Here is a 13305-nt window from a genome sequence, read left to right as displayed (position 1 = left end):
ACCTCAATACTAATTTTGAAGTTGCTTATTTTAGGTGAGGCATGAATACAAGTTATAGTAGGTTCTCATATAAGGAATGGGTAATAAGATTTGGCAATAGGGATACTAAGAATAGTTTTCCTTTTTTCCCTATTAGTCATTTCCCTATAAGCTTAAAATTAAATATTAATAAATCTTATCATAATGATTATTATTATTATTATAAATTTAAAATAAATCTATAATTATTTATACAATATGGATGTTTATAAGTTTTTGAATCCCACCAAGGATAATTTGGTACCCTTCCATTGTATATAACAATATTACAATCATCTTGTATAGTTAAATATGTAATTTGTAAACAATATGAATGCTTACAATATTTATTAATGGACCAGACTACCTTTTTCTTTTCATTATATAAAACTAAATTTCCATCAATTTGAAGTATTAGCTTACATAAACTATAATATTCTTCTTTATTTGGGGATACTCATATAGAGATTTTTCCAGAATAAAGCTCAAGTTTACAATTTGATCTTAATAATAAAATATTTTTACCATTTGGAGATACAAGTAAAGAATCTGTCATGAGAAAATTATTAGGAAATCCACCATATAAAGTTGTTAATTTTATGTAGCAATTTAGGTTATTTGATTCAATATATCTAATTTTTTCTTGTAAAGAATTTAAAGTTGTTGAATTATTCCACCAATAAAAAGCATTATATGCAAAGGAATAATGTAGACCAGTAACACTAAATAAACTAGAACCTGCAATATACATATGTTTTCTAAACATATTAAATGTTTTAAACTATCTCTTATTTGATAACCATGAAATATACCATTTTATCCTTTACTATTAGAGCCTCTACCAAAATCTATTGCTTGAAAATCATAATAGATATCATTTGAATTATATTCAATAGATGTATTAATACACATCAAAATTTCATGAAAGCCTGATCTAAATATTTCATTCATTTCTTGGTAATTTAAAGTATTATTTTCTCCCCAATATTTTTATTACGTATTCCCTAAACTAAAACTAAGTTTAATTGTATATATGTATATATGTATATGTATATATATGTATATGTTTAAATTATATTTGATTTAACTATAGTGTAAGTATAATAACATATGTAAGTTATAAAATAATATAGAGCTTATGGATAATTAGGAAATATCCATTAATATTTTATATTTAATTTTCTATAAAATATTTATTTTTTCTAAAAAAATAAATCTGCTAATGAGAATCTGAAACTGTTATTGGACATGTGGGGAAATAGAAAAATGTGACAGCACACAAGTCTAGGGCTTTATGTCTGATCATCATATTTGGAAACCGAGACAAGTTGAAAGGTCTTGATCAATTTGGTTTGCAAGCTCTTTGCACTATAGAATATTTATGTTTCTTTTGTGCATTTTTCACAGTGGATAGATCACTAAATTTAATAGTGCTAGAACATTTGAATGGCAACCACTTTAGCTGGGACTAGAGGGAAATTGCATAGATGTTTTAGGTGTAATTTGCCTTTTTGTGTCTCTTAGCTAAATTGGGTTACTGAAGCAAAATACTGTCAGACTTTATTTTTCTTTTTCGCATTTGTTTATGGGCAGCCAGCTTTTTGTAATGTGGGATCCTTGACGTAGCTGAGCTCCATGCTAAATAGGGTGTGAGCAGTAAAAAGTAAGGGCTCAAAGTACAAATCTTGCCCCAGATCGACTAGGACAGGAAACACATATAATCCTCGCAATCAAGGAGACAACCTCATCCCTCGCCAATTACCTGAAATACATGGAGTTGTGATGGCATCACACATGCAATGAAGGCAACCATAATCAGAGACCTTGAATGGCCGCAGAAAAGAAGAAGGCAAGGCCAGTGAGCGGAATCACCACAACAACAAGGACACCACTGATGCAAAAATGATAATCCAACTTGCATTTTTGGATCCATTAGTCTCATGCTTCTGGTGGCTGACTCATCGGTTGACGTGGCAGTTGCAGCGCCATCTATCAACTGGAAAACTACATTGGGGCTGCGGGATTGTTGGGTGATTTGTTCGATTGGCCTGATGGAAAGTCTGATAAAAATCGCAGGGCATAATGAGTTGTTAAGCATCCAGTTTTGTAATGACTTTTGTGAGCCAGGCTTTGAGGCTAAAGACAGCTTGAAGACTAAGTTCCTCGGCTCCATTGGCTTTACAGTTTCTTGTGAGGGCGGATCTCCCGGAGCTTGCTTGGACTTCCTTACCAACGTTGGAGTTCCCAGGGCTGCAAACTACCGGCAGTATCAGGCACGTAACCGGTCGAGGTTGGAGATCGCTTATGACAAGTGGTTGTATGGGGACCCTGAGAAGTTTCGGCTCAAAAGGGTGGCCAATATGGGAGTGGACATTGGTAATCTTGTTGATGAGTCTGCGATCCTTGCGTTTGCCAGCTGGTTGACTCACCGTGGGCCTGCAGTAACTGCTGTGAAGTGCCGTGATTGGGGACGAGACAGTTTGGATAACAACTACGTGTATGTTGGAGACTACGAGCAAGAGTTCAAGCATTGTCTTCTTGTTGTCGGCTTCAAGTGGAAGGAGCGGCTATGGACTTTGCTAAATTCACACGGTGAGAGCTATGGTGACAGTGGATTGTTTTACATCCATTTTGGGGATAAACGCTCCGGATTCGGTGAAATATTCCATGTGGCAAACTTTTGAGATCGATTAACATTTTGCAGAATGTAATTTGTTTTGCTTCTAAATGTATCTCTCTAGCTAAACCTCTTAACTAACGAGACTCCGCATCAAACCAAAGACCTCATAAACAAGTACTTTGTTAAGAAGTGCCAAGGCACACTGCAGGGCGTTGCGATGAGTGCCTCCTCACTTGTTAGCTGCTGCTAGCTTCATCTCCTTCGCATTCAAATTCAGAAGCAGCAGGCAGGATTGTGCAAGGAAGAAGAAGCGAATAGGGATTGGTCGCTCAAGAGCATGGGATTTTGAGCTGCAATGGGGCTGCGATGACACATACGTATTAGCACTCGTTCCAACAGCGAACACGAGTTTGTTTAGGCTAGTTTTTTGTAGCTGCAGTTAGTGCCTTTAATTCTCATTAAAGTTATTATTAATTTAGCTTATTGTTATAATTTAGGTTTTAACAAAAGTATAAAACAAATCAGATGGACTAGCTGAGTCAAATATTTGAAACAAATACAGGACAAAAATAAGATGAATGTGTTTTTTCAGATCAGAACCTTTATTTCAGGTTGAACAAAGCTCAAATCTCAGACTCCGTCACTTCTTGATGGCTAAGAAATCGACTATGCTCCCAGCATATGAATTTTCTTGTCATCAACGTTTGTATATACATAGAGGGTTAGGCTGGATATTAATTATATTGATAATTTGTTTGAAGTGAAAATAATCACAATATTTTCCTTTGTAATAATGATATATTTTCTATTGTCAAACCATTAATTATGTTGCAGATCCATTAGGGATCAGTGTTGAAGGCATTGAATCATTTCGTCAACACGTTGATTCTGTAATTCAAACTATACCAGATGGTCCTCAACGTGTTGGTAGTTGGTCGAACACAGTTCCGCTAACAACTATACAATATACATTTTCAATTTTTTCACAATCATTAGGATGCCCATGGAACTGTCGTGTTTGTCGTGCTTATCGTGTCCTAGGGTATGTTTGGGGTGATCTAATTAAAGGACTTCTTATGGGTCTTGCAGCTGCTGTTATTCAAGATGGTTCTATAAGAAACTTTGGAACTGTAATTGGAACTTTTAGACATGTATCACTGGAATATTCCAAACGTTCAAGATATCGAATTCCTTCATCAATCCAAAATAAAACCTTTCCTTCTCCTTTGAACTTACAGAGTCAATTTGTATATGATGGTGATGTTGATTGCTAGGTATATAGTTCAAGCATTATGAGTTCCATTTTTGAAGAATCACAAGCATTTGGAAATTACATAATGGAAGGTAATACAATCATATCACCAAACGGAATTTTTAAACTGATTATGCAAAAAGATTGCAATCTGGTTTTTTATGAAGTTCATGTTGTATTGTGGGTGGCAGACACAAATGGAAGAGGTGAAGGTTGTTACTTATCTTTAAGATCAAGTGGATTATACATTTTCAGTTCGGTGAAAGAGGTATGGAGATTTGCACTGAAGAACAGACACAGTAAGTTGGTATTGATGGCTGAAGATGATGGAAATGTTTATTTATATGACATGGAAAAACACCTTTGATTATGGGAAAAGCCATGATATAGATATAAGTACTATGAAATAAGGCCTAGGAAGAAAAAGCTTTAAGTAGAGAATTGAAGTGCTAACATATAAGGTGTCCTAACTGGAAATTGATAAATCTATTAGGTCCAGCTCGAAAGTTATTTTGATCTGAAAGCCTCGCTGGCTTTTGTTCTAGCCTTTTTAATTGACACTGAATTGTGTTCCAAGAAAATTAAATTGAAATAGAACCTACATTAAGTTAAAATTAAAGTAGTTTAATGGGGCTAATTGCCTAATGTGTCTTTCCGCATAATTCCATTAATGGACCATTTAATTAGGCTAAATCTAACTGCATAATTTAAAGATCCTGCCAATTACAATTAAGCTAGAGAATTTAATTGTAAGAATTTTTATAATTAAGTTCATTAAGTGTAAGGAGGGTATGTTTTTACCCTTGTATGATCTTCAGAGCAGATCGTGGGAGGAAATCCCGGGGATTTTCTGCTCTTCCCTTACTTTTTACTGCTTATACCCTATCTAGCATGGAGCTCCAAGCACATTACAAAATAAAGCTGGCTGCTCATAAAAAATTGTGAAAAAGAAAAATAAAATCTACAGTATTTTGTTCTCAACGAGTCACATAAAGTAACAATTTCTCACCCAGATAAACTCTTCTTATCCACACAGCAAAGAGAGAAAAAGCAAATTTACACCTAAAAAATTTATGTAATTTCCTTCCAAACCCCACTAAAGTGGTTATTCGAATTTTTTAGCACAATTAAATCCAATGATCTATCCACTTTGTGCAGCTGCAAGCAAAAATGCACAAAAGAAACATAATATTCCACAATGCAAATAGCTTGCAAACCAAATCGATCAAGCCCTTTCAATTGCCCATGTTTCTCATCCTAGTTCCTCGGAGTATGATGATCAGACATAAAGCCCTAGACTCAAGTGTTGCATTTTTCTCTATCCCCACATGCCTACCATAACATCAACCTAGTAAACATACTATGTTTACCACACATACATGCTAGAGGTTGAATGAGCATCCCAAGCACCCTTCCTTTATGTCCTTGGAGTAATACCATATGACTTTTGGAACTGGAAGCAGGCAGGATGCTACTTGAAGTTGTGAATAGTTCATGATATATCTATTTTTATATTATATATTTAAAATAGACTTTTATGTCAAACCATTTAAAGAGGGGTGATTACATATTTTATCTTGTACACAAAATTGCTCCATATCACAATGAACCTCTCATACGGTAGAGGAGCAGATCTTCATCTTGGCTCCATATGTGGTGGTAATGGTGGTTTGATAAGGGAAGACCTTAATAGCAATCTATTGGGCCGCTAGCAAAGACCACAAAGTGATGAAGTATAATCACTACTACCTTAAAAAAAGCACAGAACCATACTCATCTTCACCACCGAGTGCTTGTAAGCAAATATGAAAGATGTGATGATTTTTAAAGGGTGAGACTAACTTGCTGCAAAGTCACAAATGTCTTTTATGATGTCCACAAACTGAGTGCTAGTAGGCATTGTGGTGGATATCATACAATGGTAAAAGCCTGTGCATAAATTATTGGTAATTGTCTCCAATTTTACAAAGAGTGTGTGATGCATATACCTAGTGCCAACCTACATTGTCCCAAGGATACACTAGCCATATATATTATTATGTAACACACTCCACATAGAGTTTAGCGAACACTACCTATAGTGGAGTGGTGATGTGTGCTATATTTATGCACTCGTTCCAAACCTATGGAGCAAAGCAAATGTGCAAGGGCAATCGAGTTGCATCTTGGACACGAGGATCTGAAACATCAAGATCTCACCATATGTAGCATCTAAGGCATGTTTTATCACCCTTTTCAAAGTCTTATGTATTGTCATCCACCACCAATTAGCTATCAATAATCCACAATACAAGTATAACTATGGGAAGAGTTGATACATCACTCTAAACATTGAAGTGAAACCTATGTACTCAGACTCAATCTTAGTCTCAACCTTAGTCTTGGTCTCAGTATTGATCTCCATCTTGGTCCCGGTCTCAGTCTTGGTCTTAATTTTGGTCTTGGTTTCAGTCTCGATCCCGGTCTCAGACTCCATCCTGGACTCCATCTCAGACTCCTTCTCTCACTCTATCTCAGACTCTTTTTCAAACTCCATCTTGGATTCCATCTCAGACTCCTTGGATTCCTTCTCGAACTCCAACTTGGACTCCTTCTCGAACTCCATCTTAGACTCTTTCTCGAACTTCATCTTTGACTCCTTTTCGAACTCTAACTTGGACTCCTTCTCGGACTCCATCTTGGACTCCTTCTCAGACTCCATCTTTGACTCTTTCTCGGACTTTAACTTGGATTCTTTTTTGAATTCCATTTTGGACTCCTTCTCAGACTCCATTTTGGGCTCCTTTTCGGACTTCATTTTAGACTCCATCTCGAACTCCTTCTCGAATTCCTTCTTGAATTCCATCTTGGACTCTTTTTCAGACTCCATCTCAAACTCCATCTCGAATTCCTTCTCGAATTCCATCTCAGACTCTTTAGACTCAATCTTGACACTTCCATGTATCATAACACTTGTATTTTTATATCTTTTTTTAAAGATTCATTCACTGATTGTTTTATGCTTATTCTTTAAGCACTTTGTTCAGAGTTCCACTCCCACTCTTGATTTTCCAAGTTAGAGCTTTTAGTCTAAACATGTTATGCTTGTTAGACTTCTATATCAACCACTACTATGTGGCACACTTTTGGCTCCACTTTTGGGCTTAAAGATTTGTGTCTCAAAACTTTACCACCCATAGATGAAGTTTGATGTCATTATCGAATAATAAACCATATAAAATAACCTTGTCACGGATTATTATTTTCATCTTTAGCACCAAACCAATATTCTTTAATGGTTTGACACCAAAGGTTCACCATGCCTTACCCATCCTTTAAGGAGCATAATCTCTCCAATTTAGAGTCTCATTAAATCACATGTGGTGGTTCTCTTCTTTTGTTTATTTAGTTTTTGCTAAATCTGTTACAAACACTTTTCTATATCTCAATCTTATTACTTATTCCAAAGTAATTTCTACCTCTATCAATATCACCATCATACTTTAGAACTTTGATATTAACTTCTCGAGTTAATTTTCTCAGTGCCTTCGACACCTTGTATTGCACATATTATGTAAACTCCACTTCTCCATCCTAGAAAGTTCTTTATTTGAGGGCACTATCATCCTTTTTTTTATTTCATGTATGCATTAAGTTCCAATTATCCATATTTGTGTTAGGGCCTTCTATAGCCCTAATATTTAGTTACCTTACAACTTTATTTCTTTGAGTTTTCACTTTCACCATATTGGAGCATTTGGGAAATTCATCCTTAAAAACATATTTCCTTTCCCACAATCCATTAGCATCCACGACATAAGTGTTCCTCGTCTAATTTATCATTTGGATTTTTTTCAATAATTTCCATAGCCCATTCTAGGCCACTAGTTTTTTGCTTTTATCCTTTGATCTTTACACAAAGCAATATAAGATTAGTATTTCTATTCTTGAGGTATCCTTTCAGCTCCATAGCAAAGGTTTTACTTTGCCAAATCTAGAGAGTGTTCACTTTTAATAAGTCTCTTTTACCATTTTCTGTTAGGGGCTCTATCTATAACCCTACTTTGTGACCATCCTATAGATCTTTTTTTAGAGATTACTTTTTTAGACTCACAATACCATTGCATTGTCACAACTCATTTCTATTTATTTAATTACCTTGACCAAGTTTCACCATTACTAATAGTTTAAATTAACACTTTGAATTAGGAACACCATTCCTTAATCTACTAAGGAGCTTATCCTTGATTATTACTTAGTAATCCCACATAAGCATCTTAATGGGCTTACTAATAAATACTATATCTACTAGACCTTTAAGTTATTGATTACGACCCCAAGGGCATCCCCCACACTTGGCAGTGCACCTAATCCAACCCTTTTGTAGTGCACGTGGTTTTGACCATTTATCCTATGGTGATTTACCATAGGATAACACCACGAAGCGGAACCTAAACCCTCTTTGTGCCACGTGACAGATGCCATGTGTCACATGCCATGTGTCCATGCCACGTGTACTTAGGAACCCAAGGTTCAGGGCCTTGGGCCACTGAACAAAGGAACGGTGCCAAACTCCCAAGCATGGAGCCAAGGAGTGATGGAATCCAACCATGGAGCAACTCCCGAGCATAAAGCCCAAGGAGCAAAGGGACAGGAGCCCGGAGCGACTTGGAACAGTCCTAGAGTAACCAGCATCCCAATGCCAGGACCAGCACGCAAAACGGAGCCAAACGGAGTCTGGCGCTATTTCGGCATACCGGTGGCCTAACGTGAGGACATGGGTACTCCACCAGCTAGCATGGAATGGAACTTGGGCTTAGACCCAAGCCGGACGCAGAACAAGGACAGGCACGCAAGCGGGAGCTAGACTATGCCTCAGGTTGGTCGGCCATGCCCGACCTACCCACTATCCCTACTATACATTTGGAACCCCCCATAGCCCCCCCCCCTTTGAGGAACACACGCTTTGGGCTTTCACCCCAAGCCTCCCTTAGTACCAGGAGTTAGTCTCTGGGACAAGCTCGAAACTTACTAAATATGGAATGGCGCTAGATTGCGAATTTGGACACGGGACGAACACCATTGTGTTCAGGCCGATCTCTACATTCCGTAGATATGCCAAATGAGCAAATCTAGACACTTTCCATAAATAGCATTTGGGACCGAAATGAGACCAACACAAAAGGCATGATAGCGAGGGTGTTTGGCAGACACGGTAAGCTATCTTCTAGCGATATTGAGGGACCAAGCTCAATATCGCGGGGGTTCCCAACACTAGCAAGTGCAAGTCAACGAATGAGTTTCTCTAACCAGGTCAAGTATGCTTGACAAATAGCACGTAGGAATTCCGTCCTTATGCTCATCTGGTCAAGTGCACACGCGAGGACCAGTTTCTCAACTAGCTTAGGCGGAGACTGATAAAGGGTCCAGCAATACCGACCTCCTGCCATCGTGGCAGTAAGGTAAGAGTGTCCGTAAGGACTAGCCGACAGGTAACTTTCGATACCTGAAGTCACATTCGCGACACTCTCCCCCCCTAGGGAAGATCGACGTCCTCGTCGATGCACACTCGAGTCTAGAATACCGCCAAGGAAACAACTCCAGAAAAAGTTCACGGTACTCACACTATGTGAGAAATGCACCAACTTAAATGAGTTAGGAGACAACCTCTTTGTCTAACGCGGATGCACTACCCACTCAGACACCTTCCGGCTGTCGCCGACAAGGAAATGACCAACGGAGTTAGCCACCCTTGCTACTCTGGGAGTCACCCAGCTTACAAAAGTGTGATATGCCCTACCCGCAGAGACATAGAGAGAGGAACCAGAGGCCCCAACCCTCCTGAGCAAAGAAACCAAACCCGTCGGTAAGGTTTAGATAGACTACTGTAAACAGGCAGTTAGAGTTGTTTACATGGTCACGCCCTTTCAACGGAATAAGGAACATCGACAAAGAGGCGGGTTATGTGACCAGTCGACAGTAGCTACCCCATGACTAGAGATTTCAACATGCACACGAAGTGCCGAAGCCAGTTTGCCCATTACTGGCCCAAACTCAAAGATCAAGAGATGGACAATATCAAAGTCAAAGACAATGATATCTTAGAGTTTTAATTATCAGTGAATATATCTTAGATTAGAACACAAAAGTATTCCAAGTAAAGTATCATCCGATAAACCAATAGTAGAGTATAAGAACCACCAAGATCATTATAAATGGTAAACATAGGAATTACCATCCAACAAAATTCAATAGTAAGTATATCATCAAGGAAATTTAATGATGAAACTTAACTACTAAAGATGGCAGATAGTATGCCAAACAACTGACTAAAGATAACTCAAAGAACACAAGGTATTATTGACTGACAAGCAAAATGCTCGCGAATGTATCACCCAAAAGAAAGAACATCCCAATCTATTAAAACTAGCTCAAGCAACAATCAACACAATAGAATGAATGTGGTAAGACCAACAAACACCCATTCATGCCAACTATCATAAAAGCCAATCCGAATAGATCTCGATCAATAATACCAAGGAACCAAAGTTGCTCAAGCAAGTGTCAGCAACATCCTATTGATATCTCAAACCCAAAAAACCAATCTAGAGCAAACCACAAAGAACATGTGGTATTGCGAAAAGCCATAAGCTATCAAAGAGAATAACTAACTATCATGAAAGAACATCAATCATCCCACCAATGAGGAGATGCATAATCATCGTCGAAGAAACAATCTACCATCCCGAAGAACGGCAAATCATTCTATACCAACAATAATCAAACAAAACCTTTTGACAAGAATAATCAATTATCCTAAATGGTAGTCAATCATCACCAATGATTGCTACATGCAAAAGCCAACTTCAACATTGAAGCTAATGAGCCAAAATGCCTTCCCCAACAACTTCTAGCAAATGGCATAATGAGCATAAAACTCAAAGAACCAAAATCTTGAAGAAGTCTATAGCTAAATCTTGCCTAACAATGATCATAAGTCTTGCATGAACTAACTTCAATGCTAAAGAAGAAATCATGGTGTAACCCACAATATCCTCCTCAACACATCCATAAGCTAAACTTCATAATGCCAAAGCTAATGAAGAGCATATCTGCATCAATCCAAAAGCTAAGCATAACAAAGCTATGCTCAACAAGTGATCACCAAATGATCCTCCATGAATCCATCTATAGCAAGACGTAACTCACTTCATAACAAGCACAAGAAGATTCATCAATGATTGATATATTCCAACTCAAATCCAATAAGGATTCAAACTTTCCAATATCGATCACTGACTCTTCCACTTGTAGAGTTAGCATAGTTCACGACTGAATCACTTTTCAAGGAAAAGCTAAAGCCCAACCTCTACTAAATAATCTCGTCTAGAACACAACTAACTCAAACTTGCCACTCAGTTCATTTGAACGTCAATATAGTTGCTAACTAGCAAATGCACAAATGCTAATAACACAAAGCTATAGCCAAATCATCAACACTATCTTCATCGAGAACAATGAAACTCAATATCAATCCTAAGGATAGATATATCATCTCACCTGAATCTCAACATCAATAATATCAATGACAAGGCATCACCTCAATGCCATCAACATCAGAACAAAGCTAAAAGAAAGTAAGAGTGAATCACCTCTCAAAACTCTCTTGCAACCAAGCTAACTAAAGTCAAAGATACTTTAGTCAGTATCCGAGACTAGTTCTTCAACATTACTCAGGTACAGATAACACTTCCTCAAGGAGTGCATCACCACGTCCAAGACTCAATGAAATCCAACATTATGAACTAAACGCAACCAAATAATATCAACAGAGGTAGAGTCGACATGCCAACATAGAAAACCCATGTAAGTCAAATGACACGATCCTCTGCAACACCATCCGGTAAAGTAAACCCATCACTACTAAATCTTCATTAAGCGAAGCAAGTGTCTAACAGTCCTTGATAAAGTCTACAAGCAACCATTAGTCGCAAAGCAACTAACTATCACTTTCTCAACTTGCTTTCACGAGACCCAAACACTAAACTTATGCCATCGAGTCATATACTTGTCCAACATGAACGTAATACCTCATGGACGAGATAAAGGTTCATAGACAAGCACAAACTAAATGACCACTCGAATCCAACTCAACCGCAATAAGCTCACCAACACATTTAGTCAATAGCTCTGAGCATGCCTTGAAGAGGCTAGCTACACATGATCAACACTAAGTCGAAACTAAAGTGAAGACCATGAGAAGGATTCATATCGGTACACAACCTCCTCATAAACAAAGCTATAGTACGGGTATTAACATCTCAACCTCAAACAACTAAGTTGGACATCACCATCCTCAGCCAAGGCGCAGGGCTACCAAGACTAAGTCAAGATCAGTGAGAGCTCACTACTCTTATAGAGTCTAACGAAATGCAGGGTGCAACCTACCACCAAGCATAACGCTACAAAAGAAAGGCACAAGGGTCACCTTTCTTAGAAAAGTGCAACAACCACTTTTCTACACCAACTCCAGACTCTATCCAACTCAATTGCTTTAGCCCCAAAAGTCAACATCCCTTTCGGGTTGCATCATACAACTACCTACTAAGGTTTAAGCTAACCGAAGTCAACTCCAACCCCTTCACTAGTTTGTATCGGCTTACAAAAACGGAATGGTTTTCGGACAAAGTGATCAATAGATCAGCCATTGGAAAAGCCTAAGAAAATTTGTGGAAAAATTTCCATCCTAGAGAAAGAATGACTCTTAGTCTAGAAATACAAACTTCCAAGACTCAACCAGCTTCCTCCTACTAACAATTTCACATAAGTTCACCTCAACACAAATTCTCAAAACCTAATAGCATGTTTAAGCATCGAACATCTTTTTGCCCATTTTTCTGATATCTACACCGACATCCGCAAAATGCAAAGTGAATATCCAAGGCTTGATCACGAAGACCACATCTTTAGATATCCACATTGCATTAACACTCTCTTCAACCATCTTCAAGATCCAATGTAAAGCCAAAACACTAACAAGAAAAATGACATGGAAAATCAAGCTTTAAGGAAAATTCCTCATCACTTGAACAACAATGCCACTTCCACTAACACAAGTACTAATGATGTCAATGCCTCAACTACACACTTTCTCCATCCAACAATCTACTCCAAGTGCTAACAGATCATCCAATAAGCCATAGCAAATGAATGCTATAACCTTTCCCAACACCTCATGGGCAAATCCTCAAGGAACAAGGAACTAACTTAAGCTTAGCATAATGGACCACCATTAAGAATTTAGTCAAAGCTACTACAATGCTACATCATACAAGTAGACTAGCTTCACCATCAACCACTTTGGGATTGATCATCGTTTACCTAAGCAACTTCGTAAACACATTGCTCACTCTCACATGGATATGATATAAGTATC

Source organism: Selaginella moellendorffii, unplaced genomic scaffold, assembly GCF_000143415.4.
Source record: "Selaginella moellendorffii unplaced genomic scaffold, v1.0 SELMOscaffold_35, whole genome shotgun sequence".
NCBI classification, from domain to species: domain Eukaryota; kingdom Viridiplantae; phylum Streptophyta; class Lycopodiopsida; order Selaginellales; family Selaginellaceae; genus Selaginella; species Selaginella moellendorffii.
This window is presented reverse-complemented; position numbering follows the sequence as displayed.